This window comes from Apis laboriosa, unplaced genomic scaffold (assembly GCF_014066325.1).
Source record: "Apis laboriosa isolate Shangri-la unplaced genomic scaffold, ASM1406632v1 scaffold26_cov146, whole genome shotgun sequence".
In the NCBI taxonomy this organism is placed as follows: Eukaryota; Metazoa; Arthropoda; class Insecta; order Hymenoptera; family Apidae; genus Apis; species Apis laboriosa.
Genome location: NW_025222592.1, coordinates 4,821,518 through 4,848,364, shown reverse-complemented (window position 1 = coordinate 4,848,364; position 26,847 = coordinate 4,821,518). Strand labels below are relative to the sequence as shown.

The 26,847-nt window shown below is 35.1% G+C and overlaps 1 protein-coding gene and 1 long non-coding RNA gene across 7 annotated transcripts in view; one reads left to right on the top strand and one right to left on the bottom strand.

Annotated features, from left to right (window-relative positions):
- The window catches only part of LOC122713987 (sodium-coupled monocarboxylate transporter 1), a 51,061-nt gene that overhangs the window by 10,176 nt on the left and 14,038 nt on the right, over window positions 1-26,847 (top strand). The gene's annotated exons all lie outside the window — the stretch shown is intronic.
- LOC122713989 overlaps window positions 5,815-26,847 on the bottom strand; it is a 36,596-nt gene continuing 15,563 nt past the window's right edge. For 2 of the 5 annotated variants that reach the window (XR_006346546.1, XR_006346549.1), the window contains exons 2-4: window positions 23,015-23,215; window positions 8,095-8,240; window positions 5,815-7,627 (exon numbers count right to left, since the gene is read on the bottom strand). This is a non-coding gene — a long non-coding RNA (uncharacterized LOC122713989). Of the gene's footprint in view, window positions 7,628-8,094; window positions 8,241-8,477; window positions 8,665-23,014; window positions 23,216-23,541; window positions 23,818-25,518; window positions 26,308-26,847 lie in introns of those variants that run through there. The other 3 variants (XR_006346548.1, XR_006346550.1, XR_006346547.1) reach the window with 3 other exon arrangements.

The window sequence follows — 26,847 nt, the reverse complement described above, 5'->3', positions numbered from 1 at the left end:
AAAAAAGAAAAACAAATCAAATACTCGTTTTGTCGATCAGAGCTTGGAATCGAAGGAAGGACTTAAAATAACCTCGAGGGCTTAAAATAACCAAACAAAACCGCGCAATTACACAGGTTTGCGTTGGCACGCGACGAGCGTGCGGATTTGATGGCGCGCGTTGCGCAACCCTTTTTTTCTCGTCTCTTTTCCTCTTTTTCCACGCTCGCGTGATTCCACCGTGATTAGTTTCGCACCTGTTCCCAGCCTGAGTTCTTCCCTCTGTTATTACCGACATCCTACTCGATTCCAGTTCACGTGACGCGCGTCCAAGTGTTGGACAGACGATGAACGAATACGCATTAACGTTCGATCGAACCAACAATTGGAACCAATAATTTTGCACTCGGGAGAATAGTTTCTTGATCTTTTGTTTTCGTTTTTTTTTGAAATTATGCGGAACAGTACGATGTACGTGTACGATCGTCAAGTCTCTTCGCTCGTTCGCGTGTGTTTTGTTTACATGGAAACACGTGTCGAAATCATCGAGAATATCTTCCTCTCAGTCTCGATAAATTTATATTCGCTCGCGATATGTTCGTTCCCTCTTAACGAGGAGGAGAATTTGATCGAATTTCGTTACATACATTTTACTTTTGTCGAATCGATTGATAATTCGCGCTTGGAAAATGAACAATAAGATATCGAAGGATGGGCGGTGGAAGGCGATGGAATCGAGAGATCGTAACGGAATGGCCGATAATTTCCTTCCCTCTGCTACATAAGTTGGATGATAACTATCGAAGGAAGAGTTGTAAGAGGGATTTGTAAGTGGGATTCGAAGTGAGTCTACTTGACAAACAGTTCACAATCTGGTCTCAAGCATGTGACACGTAATTTCTGTAAAGGATTAAGATGTAGAATCGCATTAGTCTGCAAAGGTAATTTGAATCTTCTCTTTAAAAAAATCACTGGAATATTGATCCTTATATCATCCTGTCCTGAATCCTGTCCAAATCCATCCTGAATTTCTTCAGGATATATAAAAATTTCTTAAAGGATTTTTACGAAAAGAAAGGAATACTTTCTTAATCAATTCATATCGGTGAATAATTGTTGCTTCGAATATCGATCGTTCCTCGATACAGATGAGATTCTCGCACGAGGTGCGAAAACGTGGGTTGGTGAAAAAGGAAGTTGGTGACGAGGCGTCAACCGTTGAATGGCCGCTGACGAGCAGGGTGTAACGAGATTTAACTTGTGTAAAAGCGTATATTTTACAGCCTCCTGTGTCCACTCTGTGTGCATTCGCGAGAAGCAATGCGTTATTCTCGGATAAATTTGTTATTCGTGGATAAAAAAGAAAAAGAAAGAAAGAAAGAGGTACTCTTGTTCGAGTAACAAGAGAAACTTACTTTTCGAATTTGATTAACGGGTCCAATTCTGGGTCCGAATTGAGGGTTTTATCAATCTCTGGATAGATATCTGAACGTGACCAGGGTTTGCGGTGTGTCACCTCGCGAAAACTTGGGCGATAACGTGTCAGCTTTCAGAAACTTGGAAACAATCGCTCGACTCCTGTTTCGTTCATTAATCAGAGTGACTGGTGGCTTGGAAACGACGTCGCGACAAGGGTAATTATGCGAGAAAATTTTCGGTCAATATCACTATAAGATATTAGTTTTATGAGAAATTGGAAGGAATTTCGAATGTTATTCTATTCGATGTTTTTCGAGACACCAAATCAATTGCAATTAATATTTAATCTCGAGTCGTTCGTTGAAGATAAAAAAAAAAAAAAATAACGAGTATTGAAATTTGATTGTGATTTCTAAATTCTTCTTCCTGCTTTGCCGTGCACAAGAATAATCGACGACTGAAAGAAGAAGAAGAAGAAGAAGAAGAAAGAAAATATCAAAAATATAAAAAAAAAAAAAAAGATAACGAGTATTGAAATTTGATTGTGATTTCTAAATTCTTCTTCCTGCTTTGCCGTGCACAAGAATAATCGACGACTGAAAGAAGAAGAAGAAGAAGAAGAAGAAGAAGAAGAAGAAGAAAGAAAATATCAAAAATATAAAAAAAAAAAAAGATAACGAGTATTGAAATTTGATTGTGATTTCTAAATTCTTCTTCCTGCTTTGCCGTGCACAAGAATAATCGACGACTGAAAGAAGAAGAAGAAGAAGAAGAAAGAAAATATCAAGAATATCATTGATATCGTGTCTTTTAATTCCCGATAAATTGCTCTGCGATCCGAAAGGATTTTATCCAAACAGCTTACACGCGAAAACTTCGCTTCTGGAAGAAAGTAGCTCAATTACATAAAGGGAAGTTTTCGTTTTGCGCAAGATTTTACACCGATTTTCACCGTGTTTTCAGAAACTTTTCAACGTTAATACGAAAGTTTAATTCTTTCGAAGATTAAACCGGTGAATATCGAGCAACGGATAGTCACGTTTGTGTTTCACGGTTAATTGAACGCTCGAACATTTTTTTTTTTTTTTCCAAACATTTCCTCGACTTCGCAGAAACAGATTTGATTAATTCCGACCCCGTATCCGAAATTTGTAACATTGCCAACAATATCTGTCACAATCTGTTCCATTTAAACGTGTTCCAGTCGGCAATCCAATTCATGTAATTTCCTAGTTTTTGCGCTCCAACCTTTCGATCCTTGCGTCCAATATCCGTGTGGCTGGCCACCATCTCGTGGCCAGCACCGTCGTGATATTGCACGCTCAAGGACGTCGGAATCGAGCACTCTAAGAGCTCTCGAGGGGGAGGCGACGTGCACGAGAGATGCATCGGGAGACAGTTAACGGTGAAAAATATCGAGAAGAGGTACTTTGAATATGATCTTTCAGTGAGGTACTTTTTTTTTTATTTGGAATGAGAAATTTTCAGCACCACTGAAACGAACGTACGCCGACAGGTATTTAATCTTTTTTTCTTTCCTCGATAAAACGAAATGTTTAACGTATGAATAATTATATTGTAAATGATACGAGGAGAATGAATAAGGTTGCGCGTAATTATGTATCTCTCGATACAAAATACGATATATTAATTCTCTCCAAAACTTTCGTGCGTAATTGTAAAAAAAAAAAAAAAAAAGAAATATACGAAACTCATTTTTATCATATTAAATGACATTGAATTTTTAAAAAATTCAGACAAGAAAAATTAATCAACGCACTTGTGACGCGCTAATACGCTTGTCACAAGACACCTATCTAAAACGCACACCTGAAACGCGTTACATTCCTTTGAAATTTGTAAATTGGACTCGATCTTCTTGCTTATTAATTAACTCAACTTTCGTATTGTTATTGCATAAAAGCGATTCGATACGACATAAATCGTCTCGAAAGGATTCGAAAAGAAAGGAGGAAGGGGGGAATTAATCGATCTCGAGAAAAAACTGGAACGAGATCCGAAATTTCGGATTCGGGAATCGCGAATTCGTGGCTCGATTCGCCGATAAAGCTCGGCCCACGACTTATCTCACGCTTCTCCGAAAATTATAGCATCGGTGCACCGAGCTTCTCCGTCCGTGTCTGATTAGATCTGGCCACAGGGCTGGCTATTTCATGTGGAACCTCGCTAATTTCGGGGTTAATGCCGCGTGCAACGTTCGATCCGTCCTGATGGAGGGGGAGGGGTTCGTGAGCTTCGTGCTCACGCGATAACGTTTTTCGTTTCCACGTTTTTGAAGGTGGCTCGTCTAGGAAAGAGCTACCTTCTCTTTTTATAGTCAACTTTTGAAACCGTGTGTGTTCACGATTGTTCGATTTGTTTTCGAAAGTTTTGAAATTTTGAAGGAGGAGCGTGATGAAATGACAAGTGATAAAGAGGAGAAGATTCGTGTAAATACATGGACTTTTTCCACCACGTTTAAACAGTAAATTAGAAAATAATTCTATTAAATATCATATTAACACGGTTGAGAATCGGGTTTATTTTTAATTCAATATGTTTAATTCGATTAAAAAATAAAGCGAAAAATATATTTATTTATTTATCAAACGAAATAAAATTTATAAATCATAATTGAGCCGGCGGTGACGTGCATTAAATTAATTTATTAAATTTTATTTACTTCGCACCGAAGGTAAAGTAAATATTTTTATCGATAATGCAATTCATTATATATCATCGATATCTAATGGTAAAAAATAATTGAATTGATTAAATATTCTTTTCGTTTCACGTTTCATCGTGTTACAATTGTTTTTTTTTTTTTTATTAAATATATTTGATTGTAAATTTTATTCTAATCATTATTCATTCGTATTTGTATTTATTCGTATTCAAATAATTATTGAATCATCGAGATTTAAATTAAATACGCGCAGAATATACACGAGAATTAATCCTGTTTGTTATCTCTCTCTATATATATATATTTCTGTTTCGATTCGTTTCGAGTTCCGAGTAATAATAGTAAAAGTTGATTTTATAATATTTAGGAAATGGAAGAAAAGGGCAGGGTTAAAAGAGACTTGCCTGACCGATTTTTGATCCTTTGATAGAGTTAGCAGATGGGTTTCGGTGAACGCGCCATTACCATGTAATCGTTACGTAAGGTGACGGAAAGAAGTCGAGATTGCTTTCTTCAACGGAACGGATCGTTTCACTTTGATCCCTTTGCGAGATTCTACCGCTATTCGACCAATTTTCCTCGACTTTATCCCCCTTCACGAAAATATTGAAGATCAATCAACAATTACGGAGCTAATATCTCCAATGGTCCAAATTTCAATATATCGAGAAACGTTGAAATATCTCCACCGTTTCATGCATTTCTTTTCTCTCCAATTGTTATTATAATTAATATAATAATTAATATATCCATCGTTTTTAATAATCTATGTTTCTCGAAACGAACGTTTATCTAATATACTCTTTCTTTTTTTTTTTCTGTACATTTCTTCTCTTCTAAAGAATTCAAGAATTCGACTATTTATTACTTAAATAAAACTCAATATTTTCTATCCACACTGTGAACAGACATAGATTATCTTTCATACACATATCCATACCGAGATATTTACATTTAATCTATCACATGCACGCGATTTATTTATCACGTTAACATACACGTGAAATACAGAGAGTATGAATATCGCTCGCAATAAAACGACGAACCGTTTTAATATTCGTTCAAGTGTTCCCTATCTGAAATGCAGATGAATCGGCCGCCTTAAAGATCCAGTTCAAACAATTCCCGGCCGGAATTAGCACGTTAAACGAAAGCCTTGGAAACTTTCGACCATTCGATATATATCCGAATGGACTGTGGGCCCCCTTGGTCCAATTTAGAAATCCCCCGTTCCCATCGAGAAGGTGGATACGTACGCGTCGATCGAGACGTAAGAAGCTTCCATCTCGAACGATAATTAACCATTGTTCCTTGCTAATAACAACCGGAGGAAAAAAAAAAAAAAGAAGAAAGAAAACAAGACCGCGTTGTTTGCCGAACGGCTGCCAATTGCGGATTACGTCATTGGTGTGTTTCATCTTTGTGGCTGTGATAATTATTTCGAGGTAAAAATATGGATTGTTCTTTTTTTTCCCGAGCGTAATTGTGATTACGGAATTGATCGAAAATTGAAGAATCGAATTTCTGTGAATTATTTTGATACATTTGTTTTTCTTTTCTTTTTTCATTTTCTTCATTCCTTTTGAACACTGTAAATGTGTTATTTATTTGTTTACTCAAATTTATTCGGCGTTCAATCGCGATTTCCAAGAGATCAGTTATTTTTATAAAAATTTATTTTGATGTATCTATGAAAAAATTATGACCTGTGGTAAAAAAAAAAAAGAATATTAAAAATTCATTGCAATATCAAAGATATTTTATATTTGTTGCGACAGATTTTCAATATTTCATAATCCATTGTAATAATAGTCTTAACCTAGTACGTGTCTGTATATATAATTCTAATCTAAAAATAAAATTGATTTACCATTTCCAACTTCCGAATTTAAACTTAGAAAAAGAAGAAGAAAAAGAAGAAGAAGAAGAAGAAAAATTCTGATGCGTTCGTCGAGTTATGAAGCAAAACCGATATAAATCGGGAGGGATCATCATCACCGAAACGTATTTCATCCAGTCCAGTTTCGCCATTTTTATATTTTTCCGCGGTCGGGTTGAAGGCGGCTCGAGTGCTCGGCGTGTACAAGCCGCGGCCCATTTTTATCAATCCGGACGATTTACTCCCGAAATAACTGTGTAATGCAGAAAAATGCTCTTCGAGAAGGATCTCGCAAGGAGAGAATCGCGTTGAAACACGTCGCTCGAGCATCCGTCGGAGCCTCCTCCGCATCCTTCCTTCCATCTTCTAACCCGCCCCTCGCCCCCTCTCGCGAGAGATAACGAGCTCCGCACATCCTTCCAACGCGAATTTTCGCGAAAATTGCGATGGTTCCACGGCCTTCAACCTGACCATTTGTTTCGTTCGTTGATCCATCAGATTTTTCTTCCTCCCTTTAACCCCCCCTTTCGGAGGATTACGGCCACCGATTTCGGTGGAAGTAGCAGGTTGTTGTACGCCATCCTTTAATAATGGCGTAGTTCCCGCTCGACGAAAAGTCTCAGCGGAATAAGAGAGAGCAAGATTCGAGATTTCTTACGGTTCTTTCCTCTTTCTGTTACTATACTTCGATTTTGGCTTTTATTCTCGTAATAATATTTATTTATTAAATTTCGATATATCGCTCCCTCGATCTATATTCTTTTCGCTTCGATGATACATATGTATAATAATTCGATTTCGAATTCGATTCGTTTATTTAAATTTTCGACTTAAAATTTCTCGTTTCCAATCAAGTCAAATTTTTACACGCAAAAATTTCGTTTTGCGCCGTCATGCGTTGCTATATAGGAACGACGAGGGTATTTGTAGCTTTATCGGGAGTAATTTATTAATCTTGGTCGAGAAAAATTCGATAAAATTTTCCGTATATCGAAAAGCAAGAGATTAAAAATTGTTTCGAGCAATTTGATCGAAATGCTATTTAATAATTTCTCCGTTTATTTCGCATTCTTCGAATTGATTAACGCCCGACAAATAGATTCGATCGCTCGATTCTACGAAATTGTAAAATATAAAATTGGCCATCTCGTATCGCAATAGAGTTCCGATAGACAGAATTCTAACGCGATTCTACATTTTTCGCGTTCAAAATTCACCTTCTTCGTCTACCACGATCGAAGAGTAATTAAGATAACCGAGCGACTCGAAATTTAATGGGTCCCGTATGGCCGTAATTAAATCGCCTGCAACTTCCACGAAATCCGCAAATACGAAACGTATGTGTACACACACGTTTTGCCACTCGTTAGCCCGGCAACTAACCGGTTGCTAATGGCGAATCCACTTTGGGAACTCTCAGGCAACATCGGCGGATTTAGAATCGGGGAATCCCGTGTTATTTATCCAGTTCCTTATTAATGGCTCGTTCATTATTCTCTGCCTGTGAAACGTCCACGTAATCCTTGATATTGTTCATTGATTAATGTGATCGTGTTGATGCGCGATGTTGGAATCAGAGTGAATATATGTGATTTCATTTTCTTTTTTACTCGAAGATTAAGAATACGTTCGATTCTTCTCGTAAATTCGTGTCATTATGAAATCTAAATTCGAAAATTGTAATATTATTATGCAATTACATAATATGAAGGAATTAATATATAAAAATTACGATTGAGATTTATTCGTTAAATTCGTAAAAGTAATTAAGTTCACACTGGGCGAAGCAAGAGACGATTTTATCAACTCGAATTAATAAATACGTTTATTCTCTACAATCGATTTAATCCAAAAATATCTCGCGAATACATTAATACCCTGTATATGAGAATTTAAAATTTATATTCTCGTTGTTCTTTTGGAGATATTATAGTTTATTCTCATAGCCGCAAGGTAAATAGAGAATTATAAGATCGAAGCTGTTTCAAAATATTTACACGAGAAGAAAAGTATCATAATTTTTTTTGAAAAGTAAGACATCCACGGCATTGGAACGTTAAATCAGATATACATATATATCTGTAGTGAAATTACCCTTCTACCACTCGTCCGATAAGGATAAGTACTGTACCTCGGTTTAACAGGCTACTGAGGACTAAAAGAAAATCACAGTGGAAGAAGTTCAACTCTCTTTGGAGCAAACGTAAGAGGAATTTCAAACGAACCGACGAAACGACGTCGCATCGTTGCTTTCGAATAAATCTGCTTTTCGACTACCTGAAAAAAAAGGGGAAGAAGATTAGAAAAAAAGAAATAATAATAATAATAATAATAATAATAAAAGAAACAACAATAAAAAAAAAACACGAAAAGAGTTCGTTCGATTAACATATCACATTGATCGATTTCTTCTNAAAGGGGAAGAAAAAAAAACAAATAATAATAATAATAATAATAATAATAATAATAATAATAATAATAAAAGAAACAACAGTAAAAAAAAAACACGAAAACAGTTCGTTCGATTAACATATCACATCGATCGATTTCTTCTTCTCTGTTCCCTCCATTGGAAACGAAACGAAATTTCCGCGAGAAACAGGAATTTTCAGTAGAGTTATAAAACCGATTACAAGCATGGAAAAGACTATTATTTCCTTGGCAAGCATCGGTTGCTGTTCCTTTCGCAAGCCAGTTTGCACTTTTGACACTGTTTGCAGAAATTCACGCGAAAAAGATAGATAGAAACGCAGAAGAGATATATATATATATATATACGGAGGATGGTGAAAGTTTCGTCGTCGTTTCGAAGTATCAGTTTTATTTCACTTCGTTCGTACTATCGTTGTGTGTTTGCACGAGAAAATTTATTGCCGCCTCTGAGAATTAATTGTTGACGGTATCATGAATCAACGTTACGGGTGTTTGTCGATGGATAAATCAGGTTCAAACACACCGTGTATAGCATAACACGTCAAACTTGCATAATATTAAACCGCTAATACGTCTGGCCCGCGCGGGAACTTTCCACTGGCGGCCATTTCTCCTTCCACGTCGCGACCTTGCCCAAAGTGTGGCGCCATCAAGAATAGGGGGAATTTTCGATGGAACTAATGCATAATCCTTTTTAATTACGCAGTGAAACTTCTTTTTTTTTTTTTTTTTTTTTAATGCTAGCTCGTGCTTTTGTAGCCTTTTTATCTTTGGTTCGTGATTTTTTTTTTTTTAAACTAGCATAATCTTTTAATCTTTATAGTGTCGTATATTCGTAATAATTTCAAGTTAAAAATTTGGCAATACTTATATTTTCGATTTTTTCTTCGCGATTTAATCGCCTTTTTCATCATAAGGATCCAGGATTTTTTCTTATTCAGAGCTGGAATTGTTAAATTTTTAATTTTTTATCCTATATCTATGAGATGCGATGCGCGATAGAAATGGTAATGGTTTTTAAAGGGGAGATGTTTGGTTTATGTAACTATCGAAATACGTGAAGTAAGTAAATATTGAAAAGTAAAATATTCGATTGCATAAATAATGATGCATAAAAGCATACAACGTAGAACAGAGAAAGAAAATTTATAGTATTCAGTTGAAGTTTAGTTTATGACAATGTCATAAAGAATTTTAATTTTCAACATTTTACGACACTACAAATTTATAAAAGATTACATGAACGTAATAAAAATGTAATGTGGTAGATAAATTGACAAAAGACAACAATGTAAATGAAAAAAAATAACGTGATCTCAATAAATGAATTTTTACGATCGTAAAAATAAAAATCTAGATTATCGATCTACAATTTTATTATATAAATCGTTTTCTCTTATCTGCTCTTAATAATTTTCCTTTCAACAATCTTAATCGTGATAAAGAATGTATCGATTATATGTATTACATTTTACATACACGGTATTTTTCAAACATGGACACCTCCTCTCAGGCGTGTCTTATTTTTCCAAAGGTCTTGTCACCTGATCTAAAAGATCAACAATGGTCCATTAATTTTAAATAGCAAATGGAAATTCAAGGCGGCTCCAAACATATTCAAAAATGTTATGCGTACATTGAAGTAAATATTACCACAGAATTCTACGTCGTTCACTTTACACGTGATTCCGGATTTCGAAAAGAGAAAGAAAGAAAGAAAGAAAAAAAAAAAGAAGAGAGAGATGTAAATTGTATGATTTCAAGCACGTGGTTTGAGAAAAAAGATAAATAAGAGCACGTGATTAGAAATTTTGTCTTGCTATCTCTATGTCTCGATTTTCGAGACAAATATTTGCCGATCTAGCTATTGAATAATCAGTTTTCAAACTTTAATGTCGCCTTGTGATCCTCCTAAGACTAGACTTTGCCGTATTCCGCTATAAAACACGAGATGTTATAAATTACCACCCAGAGATCCCAACAAAAAGCTGGAAGGAGAAAGGAATAAAATATATTTTGAAGCTTATTCGTTCCAGAAAACATTAAAAAAGGAATGAAATATAAATAAATATAATATAAATCCATCCAATCTAATCTATCGAGATACTATCATTGTTACTAGAAATCATTGTTACGATTTTTTATCGTGAACTATAAATATGAACTGTAATAAAGAAATTAATTAGATAACTTTTTTCTACACTTTAGAAATGTAACAAAACTGAAAACCTACATACAAGATATCACCATCGTTACAAATCAGAATTTCTCTCATTAACTAATAAAGATTTATAACTTCTCGATCAGCCTGCATCATACATATTTCCAAAATTTCCATTAACTGAAATTGATTAATTAAAGTTCTGCGCGATAAAAGCATCGCGCTCTTCGATTCGATATCGTCTTAATTATTCGAAACATCGATCGACTGTCGCGAATCTCGCGACAGCTGTGCAAATCTCTCTCTCTCTCTCCTCTCCTCTACACTCTATACAGAGAGCATTATTTAATCGTATAAATAAATCCATTATACACGAATCGATAGGAGAGGATAGGAGAGAGGTGAGAGGTGATCAAGAAGCGAAAGATTTCCCGAGAAAGATACGGGAGAAAGATTGACCATTGCGATCACACACGCTCGATTATCTCTATCCGCGAAATGAATGAAAACAACGAATCCCATTCGCGGGATGTGTTGACACATGGAATGAGGTAACGATCGTTGATGATCGCCTCTCGACGCAACTGTCGTCCAGCGTCAGGTGTTCGAGCATCGATTCCGTCACCATCCGCCAACAATTTTTGCTTCGAATAGATCCGGATGAATTTTATTGATCAAATTTCTACCACGGTACGTGCAAAAATATACTTTTTTTTCTTTTGTGTGTTTGTGCTTCTCTTCTTCTTCTTCTTCTTCTTCTTCTTTTTTTTCGTAATAAGATGTATAATTTTGAAGAATTTGTTCTGGGTGTTTTATTGTTCTAAAAAAAGAAACGAAGGAATCGTGAGAATGTTAAAAATTTTGTTTTCTGTAAGGGGATTAATATTCGGAAAAAAATTCGTCGATAATTTTCTACTTTTCTACTAGATACAATTATTCGAATTAATTTTGTTTTCTTCGTGTTTAAGAAAATTATTATATAAAAGGCCATCAATGTTCCATTACGGAATTAAGAATCGAAGAGTTTACTATTACGTCAAAAAAGTAAAAGACTCGTTAAAAAAAAAAAAAAAAAAAAAAGAATTGGTCGAAAAACGACCCTTTAAGTAAAATTTAATTGCGACTCGTTAGCAGATCGAATTCGACAAACGAAATCCGATAACGCGCAAGTTACGCAATAATCCAACGTTTCTTTGTACAAATTTCGCGAGGATTTAAAATTAACGAGGTGGCAGGCAATTATATTATAAATCCAGGCAGACATCGATCGATCGATCGAACAGATCCGCGCTGATTTCCTCCAGTTTTGCACAAATAATCCAGCAGCAGCTGTTCCATCGGTGACAAATTAATTGTCCGTGATACGTTAATCGCGGACGAAAGAAACGAATTGTTGAAACAATTTCAACGAAGTAGCGTTCGCAAGAGGAAACTGAAACCATGACAAGTAGTGGTCCAAGAGAAGAACGAGGAGATGCATGCGTTGCGCCTCGACGAACGAATAAGCGAGAATTTGAATTCTCGAGGGGCGAGGCACGATCGACTTTGGGGGAAAGATGTAAATCAGGGAGGAAAGTCGAACTTTTCTGGCCCTCGGCGTTTCCCCTATCGGTCCCCTGTGCATTTGGACGACGGCCAAGTGTAACGTGATGGCGCAGTAACGCGCAATGACGTGCCGCGGTGCAACGTAAGGATTAACTCGTGTCCGAACGCAGATATCGACAATTCCCGACGAGGATGATGACGGTGTTGCGTGCACGCAGATTCTCCATCCATGAATAAAATTTTGGGTCGATCTCTCGAAATTGGGTGAGATATTTTTGATAAATTTTTGGAAAATTAAAAGTTGGCTATTTCAAGATTTTAGTAGATTGTGAATTATAATTCGTGAAGATCTGTGATTTCTTCTCGAAAAAGAATTAATTTTCTGTAAAATTTGGAAATTTGTTAATCAAAGTTACTTGAAATAGTTACTTGAAACTTTTTATACTACTTCTTTTATATATACATTTAAATTACCTGGTGTATGTAAAACTTTGTTCTTGATTCACAATCTTGAAACATTGAATGGAGAATTCGAAATTGGAAAATCGATGGAATCGACATCGTTTGAATTATACACTTAGGCATTATCGTTCTGACAATCAATAATACGGGACGATATCGCGCTACCTACGTCAATTATTTTCTTTTCATCTTATCAAGTATAATTGTGTCATTATCAAGCAAACATGTTACATTTATTATTACTTTATTTTATCTTTATTTTTTGTTATAATATTGTTAATTACTCTCGATTAAGAAAAGTTAAATATTATATTTCATCGTAATCCGTCAATAAAATTCGACGATATTCGTATAACGTTCTCAAAACATTTTTATGTAATCTGATAAATGGTTTTTCTCACGGAGACCGCTCAAACGCAAACGTTTTTTCTGGGTGTTGACGTTTAATCACGCCTCGATCTAAGAATTTTCTAATCTTTTCGAGGATATTTAACCTCAACAATGTAAGCAAACACGAGTGGCAATTTTCAACGTATAATCGAATCCGGGTTATTATATTTTCTTTCCTCGTAAATCACAGGAAGTGATGGATGGACACGAGGCATAATTGATCGTCCTAATTATTACGTTTCGACTCATTGTTCGAATTCATTGTCCGCGAGAAAAATGACGAGTCGGTTGTCTGTCAACGCAATAACGATTCTTTCGAGACGTATAATTCGCTTTTTTTTTTAACCAACTTTTGGAAAACTAATTTCGCGTATCGACGAAAGTGTTTTAATATCGCGTAAAGAAAATTATATTTCGCGATATTTAAAAAGCGAGTAAATGTTTATATTTTGACGTTTGCTTGTGGCGGGAAATAATATTTCAATAAACTCGTGCAAGCTGTCGAACTGTGGTGGATAATCGTTATTGTTAGATCTGAATTGTATGAAAGGATTGGCGATAGTGTATCATAGACGATATTATGTCAAATGAGGAACGAACTATTATTATTATACTACGTTACCTAATCGACGAAAATAAACGTTGAAGTCTGGCAACTGATACTGCGAGCATATTCATCATCAAATGTTTGTTTATAAAATCATCTAGCTTTTAATAGAGATAATGTATTTTTCTTAATTACACGTTTCTAACTTATTCATTTATATTCATTGTCTTTTATTTCGTATTAAATAAAAAAAAATATATATATAATTTATAGAGAACGTGTCCGAGAGTGAAAGTATATAAAATAATATATTTTATTCGAATCAAAGAAAATTATAAACGAAATGATGAAGGAATATCTAAATTTTTGATTTCTTTGAGCATATAATACTCTTATTTTTATATAAAAAGATATTGGTTAAATTTTCTAATATTTTCACGATTTTTAAATAATTATTCTACGAATTCTTGGAACGATAAAATGGTGGATGTAAAGTACACAATATTACGAGTATCACGAGGTTTAACAGGCTTAGCTTGCAAGACGACGGATACATCATTCATTAAACTCGATGCAAACTCTCGAAATTTCCGAATCTTCATTTACTCTCTCTCTCTCTTTCTCACTCTTGCTCTCCCTCTCTCTTTATTTCGAAGATTATACGGTGGAAGGCATCGATAAATTTCGCTATCGTTTAGCACGAATATTCCTCGTTAATTGGACGATCAGTATTTATTGCCATGTGGCGTCCCTTTCGATTCTTGATTAATGCGAATCCCATGATTGATAACAAGAGGCAAGCGACACAAGAGATCTTGAATCTGACGCGAGTTGATACGAAACCAACTCCGATAATATTCTTATCTCCATTAATGAATTCGCTAATTAAATCCTGAATCTTTATTTTGCCAGACAATGGTTGCGATGCAATGAGGAGACAGATCCATTTTTTAAAGTTGATTTTATCCAAAAGGAATTTTACATCATCTGACGTAACTTAGATGTATTATAGATTTCGATGAAAAGAAAGATTTGTTTTTGATGATGAGAATTTGAAAAATTTACCAAAGATTGAAGTAATACATATTTTTTTATATCACAAAGACTTATATCTCTTTCATCATCCCTTCAAAAATTAATAAAAATGAATCTTTACACGACTCGTTACGTCATTTCTTCTTTGTCGAAAGTATTATATCAACGGACTGTTTATTCTCGTTTGAAAAAATTTTTGGCGCAGCAAGAGTGTAACACGCTTTCTCAAAAACGGCCAATTATCCCGTCGATTCTCGTCAAGTGGCGTTTTTAATGAACGCGCAACAAGCTCGTTTAAACAAATATTTTGACTGCAGAGTGCACTTAACACCCTCTTCTTTCCCCAGCCCATTCTTCCCTCGAAACCTCGTGTCGAACCTCGTGCAATTTCGCCAGAAATCCGCGCATCTCTCTCACTCTTCCACTTTCTCTCTCCTTCCCTCGTTCATCGGCATGTTACATCGATCTATTAAAGATTTAATTATCATTGCGTTCCATCGTTTTATTCTACGACGTCTCGTCGTGATGAGGGTCGTAACAAACTCGTGACTCAGAGACGAGATTTTTCTACGGGAGATAATTGGATAATTGGCGAGATCTCCCTCTCCACATAGATCCGTCCTGTTTTTAATACCGATCTCATATACGTGTATACGTGTAGAATGATTTAAGATCAATTTGCCATATTAACGAGAACGTGTGTTTAAATGTTGAACATGGTACAATACCGGTTCGCGCAACCAGAAGTCTCTCTCTCTCTCTCTCTCTTTCTCTCTCTCGTTAATTCAGTGCCATTGATACATCCAGTTCTTTCGTTCCTCCATACTCTCTTATGCCGTCATATTTATCCGCCACTCTTGCTGCCTTATTTAAAATATTTTTTTATTTCCTATATTACGCGAAATATATACGCTTCCCTCCAAGTTAATTTTCTTGATTATTTGTCTGCACTCTTAACTTAACGATCGAAATAATTGATCCTCTTATTGTCTCGACTTATTCTCGTTATCATAAGCGTTTACGATAAAATTATATGAAAATTTGTAATAAACGTTTATTACAAGTTGTATCGCGATTAATTTTTCTTTCTTTTTTTTTTTTCAAAATTACTTGATCGATCGAGAAAGAAAAAGAAAATTTTGCTTCTCGATTCTCATCAGTCTCAAAGCTTTTAAGACTGATGAACGACGTGACGACTGGTATCAGATTTCGAAGAACTTCGACTGGTATTATAGGCTTTTCTTTTACACTTTTCTTTACAATGCATGAATCTACGCAATTACGTGTTTATCTTCGCAAACTTCGTAGATACCTCCGCGATTTTCTCAATCCTTGAACATATTTAATCGTGAAATCTGAAGTATATTTTTTTTTTCTCTCTCTTCTTTTTCATTGTTTCCACGATAATTCCTCGATGTGAGCATTGAGATTCATCAACGGCGTTTATTGTCATCAATCATCGTTGTTAAAGCAAAAGTATGCGATCCAGAGTAGGAATCCCTTTCCAAAGGTACAATACACGAATGTTTGAACGAGATCTGGGACCGATCCGTGTCCATATATCACGATTCCTTATCGCGTATTGTAAATAATCAAGCCGAAAACGTCGTGCAACGCGCGTGTAAAAATACGTCTCGTCGTGACGTCAACAAGAGTGGTTTCGAATGAAAGAAAAAAAGAAGAAGAGGGGGAAAGGAGAAGAGAGAGAGAGAGAGAGAGAGAGAGAGAGGGAGGGAAACATTAACAACGAAAACCTCGTTCCTGGTTAGAATGGCACTTTAGAGAACGCTGCCCGTTGAATTTTATTTTTCCCCTCCTCCTCCTCCTCCTCCTCTTCCTCTCGTGTTTTCGATGTTACCATATTTTGTACAGGAAGTTTCAAAAGAGCAAGCTACCCCTATTGTACCGTGATACATCACAGCATTGTTCAGTTTACTCTAACTGAGCTTACTCCAACTCCCTCTCCTTGCCTCTTTATCCTCCGTATTTTACCTTTTTAACGTTTTTTTCTTTTTCTTTTTCTTTTTTTTTTTTTTTCTTTTACCTCGTCTCTCCCATTTACCTTTCTCTTTTCCATCTACTTAGTCGTGGCAACAATGGGATTACATTTTATGACGTGGGGACTTTTTTTCGTTTTGTAATGAAACGTAAGATAGCGCGAATTTCTGTATCTGTTGCAATCCGAATCATCGATTATGCAAAGATGAGAGTGTGTTGGGGATATCGATGCATCGTATCGTTGTGGGATTAATTTTTTTTTTTTGATTATTGATTTTATTGAAAATTACAGAATAGTAATAATGAAGAATTTTGCGTAAAAGCATCCGATCTGATGATGATGAATACTTATCCATGTATCGAAAACTTCTCAATATAAATAATTCTTGATATAGATTTGAGTAGAATTGGTAGAATTTTTCAGAAAAAATTTTAAGTACAAAAAAAGTTATTAACTTCTTCTTTATAAATATCGTAATTAATTATACTTTCGATGAAATATTATAAATATTATCAATGGAACTTTTGACCGAGAAAATGTAAATATGTAAAACTTTCGCAAGCAAACATTATAATATACATTTTTTCTTTTGCCAAGCTCCCTAAAAATTAAATTTTATTGTTACTATTTTTGTTTATTGTTCGATAAACATTCACGTTTGAAAATTACGTTCGTATTTTATATACAAATCTAGTTTTTCCCGTTTTCTGTCTAGATTTATCAATTGATCGACGTAACTACAATGTTGATATTTCTTGCCAAGTAATCCCGCCAAAATAGCGGGTATCAATTGTCAATCAAAGAGATCGGGCATATGTGTTCCGAAACATATTTGAAACATTTCGCCAAACATCGTTATCCCAATGCAAACGAATGGACGAACGATCGTTCGTGCTCGACCGGATATCCGGGGACCGATGCGAGGCGGCGAAGAAGAAGAACGTCGATCCTATTTGCGTTTCGAAATTCGTCGAGGAAACTGTCGATCCCCGCGCATCAATTTCGCGATTTGGCGCCGATCCATCGATACATCAACATGTCTCGTGTAAATACAGAAAAAAAGCGAGGGAAATCCTCCTCCCTGTGCCGTTTCTTCGAACGTTGCTCGAAAATCGAAATTCTTATTCTATGATACCCTCGAATCGAATTAGAGATTATCGATTCGAAATAACGTGATAGATTGATTATACGAATTGTTATAATAATAATAATAATGATTATCGAATAAAAGTTCTTATTTCGATCTTAATTGTTCAATCGCAGAAAAGAAGACGTTTATAAACGCGTGATGATGAAAATTGATGGGATATTGTTTATTATTCTTTTTTCATTTAATCCAGAATGTGATTAAGGAAAAATTTCGATTGTGTATGTGTATGTGTGTGTCTCTTTATAGTGGAAAATTCTAAGGGCCGTAAAGAAATATCATTATCTGTTATTAACACTTTGCAAGGAGTTTGAAGATTTTGATGGAATTTTGATAGAAAGCTTCCATTCGAGCACTCGTTTACAAGAGTATAATAATTTCTCTTCGAAGTTTTCGTCCGAATTTCTTCCTCCTCTTTCTTGTTTCAACATTAAAAGGAAAGACTTTCTCGCGAAGTTGTTCATCGAACAAGCAAATTTCAAACTCGAATCGAGCGATTGAAGTACAAAAAGTATTTCTAAAAGTCATCGTTCCATCGTTACACGTTTCGTTCTCGAAAGGGGTTTGATCACAGGGATTCGAGGGCATGATTATATATATATATAATCGATTCGTGTGTGGAAAACTGTGATGAAAAGAAGAAGAAAAAAAAAAGGAAGGAAGGGAGAGAAGAAAAATGATGAAAGATCGAAGCTCATGCAATATGCATAGAATCTACAACACTGGCAAAAGCCAGGATTATCGTTAATCTCCGGATACCAATTACAATACACGTTATCGGCGTCGTGAGAAGATTTTTTTTCTTTAAATTGATCGATGATGAAATTGGTTTTTCGAATTTTGTCGAGATGTTTTTGTGTAAGATGTACGATCCTTTACGAGTGTACACGTATATTTGGATGGAGGAAAGTAGAAAATGTTTGAATGAAAAAAAAAATTTAAATAACGATTCTGAAGGCTGAAGTAAATTCGATATGCAAAAATGTTTATAATTTGAGTTTGAGTTATTACACGCCTGTATAATAGCACTGGTCGATGTATACATATGATTAAATGGCAAGATAGGGAATAATTATTCTCGTAAAAAAGAACAAAAAAAAAAAATGTACAGTCCATTGTGATTCATCGAAACAAATTGTATTACATATGAAAATTACGAGGAAAAGGAACAAGAAAATAAATAAGTTACACGAATAATAATAATGTACAATATGACGAATTTAAGCAATTTGTCACGTAAAAATTATCCAACGAGGTATTAAAAACACATTATAATTACACATGCACTTTTGCATTTGTAATTTATGTACATATATTATCTATTATACATACATATATATATATATATATGTATATACAAAAAGAATTACTTTACATATTTATTTGCATATTCCTCCTCCAAGTTCGCGTATGATATGAATTCGTAATTCAATAAATCGCAATTCATTGGAAATTTTACAATAATAATAAAACTATATTGCTTAAAATCCTCTTACCTAAATATTTTGAAAACCCAATCAATTACGATTCTCTCTCAATTACTTGTCCCAGAGATAATCTTCGCCGCCAATCGAAATTGTTTCTTACTTCTTATTCTCGAGTATAATATTCGCGATACTCGAATAATCATTGAAATCTTGGGAAATCCTTCCGTGAATATGTAAATCTCTTCGGATAATACAAAAAGAAAGAAATTGATGGCAGAAACGTTCTCCCCTTCTCTCCTCCTTCCCCCTCCCCTTTCTCTTTCCGTTCACGGTAACATTCGATAAACATTCGAGACGATTCGATTTTAATACTACGATTTGTAAATCGAGGATATCGATCGACAATGAAAGTTTCATGAGCCGCGCGAATTTGTATCGGGAGATCGTCTCGAACGAGAGAGAAGGTGGACGGAAGGGGATGAAAGGAGGAGATCGGACCGGATCTCAAAGGATTGCCTTTTACGCAATGTTATTTCGGCTTGTCACGGCCCATTATATTCGTCTCGTTGAATACGCTTCCAGTCGAGGGTCGGAATCGCGCGAGTTATCGATGTATTCAAAGCGAGCGTCTCTCTCTTTTTCCTTTCTTTTTTTCCCCCCCCGCTATAATGTTTCTCCGCTACACGGCGACGCGGCGGTCGAGCGAAATGATTTGAAAAGCTGGATGAAAGCTTCAATTAAATTTGCAAGCGATCGCCATTTGCGACGGAACCGCAACGTTTGGCCAACCGTGGCAAACGAATGGCCGAAAGAGAAATGTTACAGAGGAGAGATCCGGCCGCGTAACAATTCCACCGATCCTCCCTCTACGTTCTTTTTATACGGCGAATAATTAATCTGAAATTCCGCTTCTTTGTTGGCCAGAGCAGAGGCTTCTGTTCGAGTTATCGAAATGCGAAGGGATAGCAAGTTTTGTCGGGTTTTCGTATCGAGGATTAAATTTGTGGTGGTCGACAGTTCGAGGTGTGGTATGCGATTTATGGCGTGCTTCTATCTTTTTTAGTTCTATGAAAAATAAAAATTTAAAATCCTCGGAAAATTGTTAAAATTGCTTTCTATAATAATAATAACAACTTTAATACCATTTTCAATTGCCTTTCTCGTTCCATTTTGCAATCCAGGCAATTGGAGGCAGATGTAAAATATATTAATGAATTTCCGCGTGCAACGAAACGATTTTTTCAAAAATTGTATTACATCCGATGTAACAAGTATATAACAATTGGCCATTGAGGAAATTAATGGGTCATACACTTGTCATGAAATTTTTTAATCATCAAAGTTATTCCACGCCCCGGATATAATACCAGTTGGAATTTTCGCTAGGAATTTCTATAGTGCTGGATCGATCGAGTTTCTTCGTAATTTCCTCGAAACTTGCACAGGAGGCCTCCTAGGTAGTATAATAACCTTAACTTTAAACAGTTATTAACGATCGATGAAACGTTGCAAGAAGAAAATTAAACTTTCCTTCTCGCTTCCACTTTGTCTTGTCAAAAAATTTTTCCCAACAAAGCCTCGCCTCGCCGCACAATTACTTTGCGGATCGTTCATAAATCGGGCAAGTGCATCGATCTCGAGCAAGCAGGTTTTCTTCCCTCGTTACGGCTCGTCGAGGTTGCACGAGAAAGAGAGAGAGAGAGAGAAAAAAAAAAAGAAAAAAAAAGAAAAGGAAAAGCGCGCACTTGTCTCGCGCGAGCTTATCGCCTCGTCTCGTATAGAGAGGTGCGGCGCTCTCGATATCGTCGTCGGAACCGTGGATCATAGAAGGAAGCAATCCCCCCGTGAAAAATTCCTGCGAAATGGTGTAAAATCCCGTTAAAACGATTTTCGGTCGATCAGGTATTTAAAAGAGGAGGAAAAGTACGACGGGTGCATCGATCGATGCAAGTCCATCGAGGCAAGTAAATAATAGCGACGAGACCCGGTGTCGGTCGATCGATCGATCGATCATCGAGCCAACTTCTTTTGGGAAGCAAAAGGTTTTCCATGAAAATTTAATTTAAATGGATCGAAATATATATATACTCTTATTCTCCGTATAAAATTTATTGAACCTCTTTTGCTCAAAAATTCCGATAAATTGAGATCCAAGATTCGAATTACCGAGATTCTACAAGATTGTATTAAGAAAATTCTGCTCAGGAAGGAAAAGGAAGAGAAATTTTGAATTTTTATGAATGAATGAAAGCTTTCAGAGCGATCAAGAGAAGCAGAGAAGAAAGAAACGTCACGGAGTGGAGAAAAATTTTCATTGGCCTCGGTTGATCGAAATCACGAGATAAATTTGCACGCGCCCTCTACCCTGATGGAACTCGGTTCTCGAGAAGCGTCGAGCCGCCGCATTTAACTCGAGTTCTGCCAATTGTTCGTCTCGTGACTACTGATTCTCGTAATCGATCAGCTTCCGTGAACCCAAGAGACACGTGCTCTCTCTCTCTCTCCCCTCCCCACCCCCACCCTACGTAAGTAAGTAGTTTCTTCTGTCGGCGAATTAATCGCCGCTAGTCGACACGCTCGATAACGAGCCCGTCGTCTGAATTGAGATCGTTAAGTCCGTTTGACCATGCTTCTCGCGGAAACGGCAGGAAAAAAAAATTCTCTTCAATTGAAGAATCTCATTGCTCGGTTTAAATCCACTTTTTGCGAAAGCTTGACTCATCGTCGTCTCTTACGATGCTAATTCTAATTTTTAACTTAGAAAAAAATTATATGTGTGTTTTATATGTACGATTTTTATCCTATTGTTTTGAGAGAAAATTTATAAAGTAAAATAATATGGTAAAATTATTCCCTTTATTCATAATTGTATTATAATATTAATCCTTTACAATTTTAAAAACATTTAAATAAAATTACATTTACCTGAACGATATTATCGATTTTTAAAATTCTTCAATTACAATTTCAGAAACCGTATGATCACGCTTCAACATCGTTCCCCCATGACCTTTAATACCATTGATAACGATAATGGAATATTTTTTAATTAATTCTATAATAATTCTATTACACTATGCTCGTATGTCAATGATATCCAAAAAGAGAAAAAAATCTAGGAATAAACAACGGCTGGGCAAAGAAAATTCTTCTTGTCTGTGATTTATCGTCGCTGATAAATTAGAACAGTGTCTCGCAAGTTCTCGGTTAATCAGGCATTACGAAATAAGCGATAATCGCGATGGACCAACTCTTACGTGCCTTTATTCACGAAAATCTTGTTAGAAACTTGTCATCGTCACTGTTCTCGGAATAACAGAAATTTATCTCGCTTTCTTGCCGTCATCTCTTGCCGCTTCCGCAAAAAAAGACGTCGATCCACCGACGTTCGTGGAAATTGACAGTGGAAAAATATCGTTCCCTCTTCGTTGCTCTTCTCTCTCTCTTTCTCTCTCTCTCTTTCTCTCTTTTTCTTCTTTGCAAATCACAGTCTCCCCGTTTCGATGAAGAGCAAGGATTGAAACTTCTTTCGACTTTTGTGGCCGCTTCAAGTTTAATCCTTCGAGACTTTTCTTGACTTAAGATGGAGATTAGATTTTTATTCTTAAAATTAATCGTTAATTAATTCGATGTATCGATTACATGATAATAATTTTAAAGATTATATAAGATCGTTTCATTTACGATTTTAAAATTTGATTTCCAATTACTGATATTTAAATTTATTCCAGCAAAGATGCGAGACCAATCAAAAAATGAGGAAAAAATATAAAGTCAAATAAGTTATAAACAGTAAATTAAATAGTTAAATTTAATTTCAATTTAAACTTAGGTAATAGATTTGAAATTAATTTTATCCTGTCATTTTCATGAATCAACATCAAATGGAATAATTTCATTCATACCAATCCAGAGTTTGATTATTCGTCGAGTTCCAAATGTTTCGTTCCACGATTCCCGCCTGTCTTCTCGTCCAGTCTCAATGTACACTTAAAGTTTTACGCGAGTCATACCGCGCTCCTGAATCTTTAAACTTGATTTTCACGGGCGGAAAACAGGATTGGATATCCACTTTCAAGGAAACTCGTCTTGCACCGCCATTTTCCCTGAAAAGGATTAAGATACTTTTGATTTCGAACGTACTCTCAAAAGCAGTGGATTATACAAAAAAAGTCAGAGAAATATAATCTATACGAATGAAGTCAGACTTTATTTCCGATATAATAAAAATATGCTGAAAATTTGAACTTAAAATTTAAATTTTAATTAAACCGATAAATACCCCTTCGACTTCATTAGAAAGAAAAGAAATATTATTCAAAAGTTCAAAAATTATAGATTTTTGATCGTCGAATATATATATATATGTTTTCTGTAAAAAAATTTTAAAAATACAATAATTTTTTTAATTTTTGCACACGTCATTCATTACCTATACACAGTCATTTTAAATTTCGTTATTTTCCAATCGTTTTTATTTTACATTGCCAAAGATTCTCTTCGATTTTTAAATTTTTCATTCTAATCAATACAAGATAGAAAATATCAGAAGCTAAATTGATTGCACCGTATGAGGAAGAATTTCATTTGGTTTCTTCGAACGTAAGAGCTTTTTACAAGGACAAAAGTTTCGGTCGAGATTCTACGCAGAAGAAAGAAGCGTCGAAGGGCGGGAATAGAAAAGCGTATAAAAGGAAAAGGCTAGAGTTGTTCCGAGAGTGCACGCCGCGATGAATTCTTCCCTATTGGCTAAAAACACCCGACGAATCTTTCGTTCGTCGTCGTGTTTTCTTTGCGTTGTGTGTCCGCCATTGTTCCACGATACACATATTGAGTAACACGTGGCAACAACAAAGACTTCTGAAATAAAAATATAAAGGAAATTATGAAAGGAAGAACGTTTCTATGTCCCACGTGTCTCTCTATTTGATCGTTTATACGCGGTAATTAAGTATTATTCTTCCTTAAGAGAAAATATGCATAAATTTGTTTGTCATGAATAATTGGTAACATCTGTGATGTGATAAATATTAATTGAAGATCGGTTTTAACTTTGACTCATATGTAATTACATCTGCAACGATGTTGCAAAAATATATTTTTTCGAGAAAGAATCGTTTGACGAATTAAGTAATTAACGTTGTAAGTGGACTTTCTCTTTTCAAAAAATTGAAATTTACTTTTATGAATAGAAGAAGAACACCTAAAATGAGGTTGATACAATTTTAGTATTTAATATTTGATGTATAATCTATAGAGTAAAATATATTTTTCCAGAGCAGAAATTTATTTAATAAATTTTATATTGAAAATTAATTAGTTAAAAAAAAAAATATCGTTTTTAATATATGATATTTGAGAATGAATATATCTTCATTCAAATTCATTCAAATATCACAAGTGCATTTCAAATGCATTTTGAAAAGTGCATATTTGTTTTTGATTCGTATCGTAACTATAATTTTTTTAATTATATTCAAGTTTTTTCTTTATCTTGAAAATTGTATAATATTGCAAATTTATATTTTTACTATAATTACTACTGCTTACTAATACTTTGAGCATTTATGAGTCACGTAGTCATGTGTTTTCATGTGAATGCATATCGCGTTAAGAGCAATACTTGATGACCTATTGATAGGTCACGCCTATCAATTTGACCTAATTTTTTTCAATTTTTGACAATGAATAACAAACATACCTTAACGCTTGATCAAAAGTGTAATAAATAGAGTATCTCTATCTAGAACGTTCTAGAAACTATCACTCACGTCTCCATCAATGGAAATCATGCGCCTTGAGGGACGCAATCGATAAAAACCTCGCAAAATTAATTACACAAATTTTTTTTTTCCAACTATATAAGAAAACTCAGAAGAATACTGTAAACCTTCCTCAAGTTACTTTTAAATTTGTTTTAATTTGTTAATTTAAGTTAAGATAAAAGTTTCACGGATAACCTAAAACTCATTATTTCCACGACTAATTTCTTTTTATACTACTCTCTTAAAAAATTTTTAAAAACTCGTAAAAGATAAGTTCCAGAAAATTACGCTTTTACAATTTTATCTTTCATTTCATTTTTATATACTTTTCGTATTTTCGTAAAAAAGTTTTAACAACTCGAAAGATAACTCGTGTAATTGAAATAAACTCAAAATAATAAATCAAATCGCAACATTATTATACACAGTCACAAGTGTTCATCGGCAAAGAGAAAAACCTCTCAAGAACGAAATTCTCCTTCGAGCATAACCTAGTACATAACCTAGCACAGAATTGAGGTTAGGAGCGAGGTATCGAGCTTTTTTCCACGGGAATTTCCACGAGTCGGATCTAGCGTCACGGATCTAAGTAGAAGGCAGTCGCCTGATGCTCGTATAGACCACGATTCCCTTGATATACCTACCTAGACGAGGACGAGGCGAACGAAATTGACTGCGGCGCCGTGTGTTTCACGGTGGCTGCTCCACTCGGCTTGGCCGCACAAGTAGCTCGTTCCTTTCCCTTGTGATTTCACGGGGACGCGTCGACGAGCAGCATCGCGGTTTCAAGGTGAACCGATTAAAGCCGAGGAGATCTTTTCATCTTTTAGAGTAGGTTTTATTGGAGTAGGTATCATTGAAGATTTGTGAAGGATGAGGAGGGATAAGAGTTCGGAGGAGAGGAGAGAATGTTGGTTGTTATTGGCTTCTCGTATTTTATTGTGATCTCATTCGAAGTGATCTAATCTAAAAAATTATGAACAGGGCGTTTCTCTTCGAAATAAGTTGGAATTATATTACTTTTGATATCATTTTGATGTTATTTTCGAAAAATATATATATATATTGGGAATTAAATTCGGTGAAGAGGGAGGATATTGTTCCAATACAGTTATCTTTTTATAAATAAAATTATCTTCTCTACACGAAAAAAAGTAATCGAAGAGCTTATTGCATAGATAATCTTGTGACAGCATGATTTTTTGGATTTTTCCAGGTCATTGCAAAAATATTTTTGAAAAATGCCGATTAAAATCTTAAAAATTCATCAAAAAAAGGAAAATCGCCTTTCGATCGATAAATCAACGGGCTTGGCTAAGTTAAACGAACAATAAGAACAAAAAAGAGGAGATCAAAAGTTTCGTAATCAAATGAAGTTGGATACCTCCGGGTTAAAATTTTAAAAAAATTGCAGAGTTTGATGAAAATCTAGTATCGAGAAAATAATACGACAAAGAACAAAGAAAATAAAGAATAAGAAGAAAAAGAAAAATGTAATTTTTTTAAAATCCTGAATTAAAAAAAAAAAAAGAATTGCAGAGTTACTGACCTAAGTTAATAAAATAATATTACTATTATATATGGTGTTCTTTGTTCGTTTATACGTAATTGGATGATGATTCGTCGATCGCTGGTGTGTATTAATTGTCAAGAGCGAATATGTTCCGATAGGCACGCAGAAAACAAGTGGATCATGTGTCACATGACACATGAGGCTGACGTATCAGCTGAACTGGAGCAGATGAATCCGGTTGCGTTATATGCACGCTTCTATCGTTATTTACATAATTCGTAACGTTTCGGCGAGATTCATAGAATACGCACGAGGGGGTGGATCAGAATCGATCTAGAATCCGCAGAAATCGAACGACACTTCCGATAACCCTGCATGATTCTTTTAAAACAACCGATACTCGGCACGTTATTCGCGATAAAAAAAAAAAAAGGAATGTAAAAATAAAATGATAGGAAAA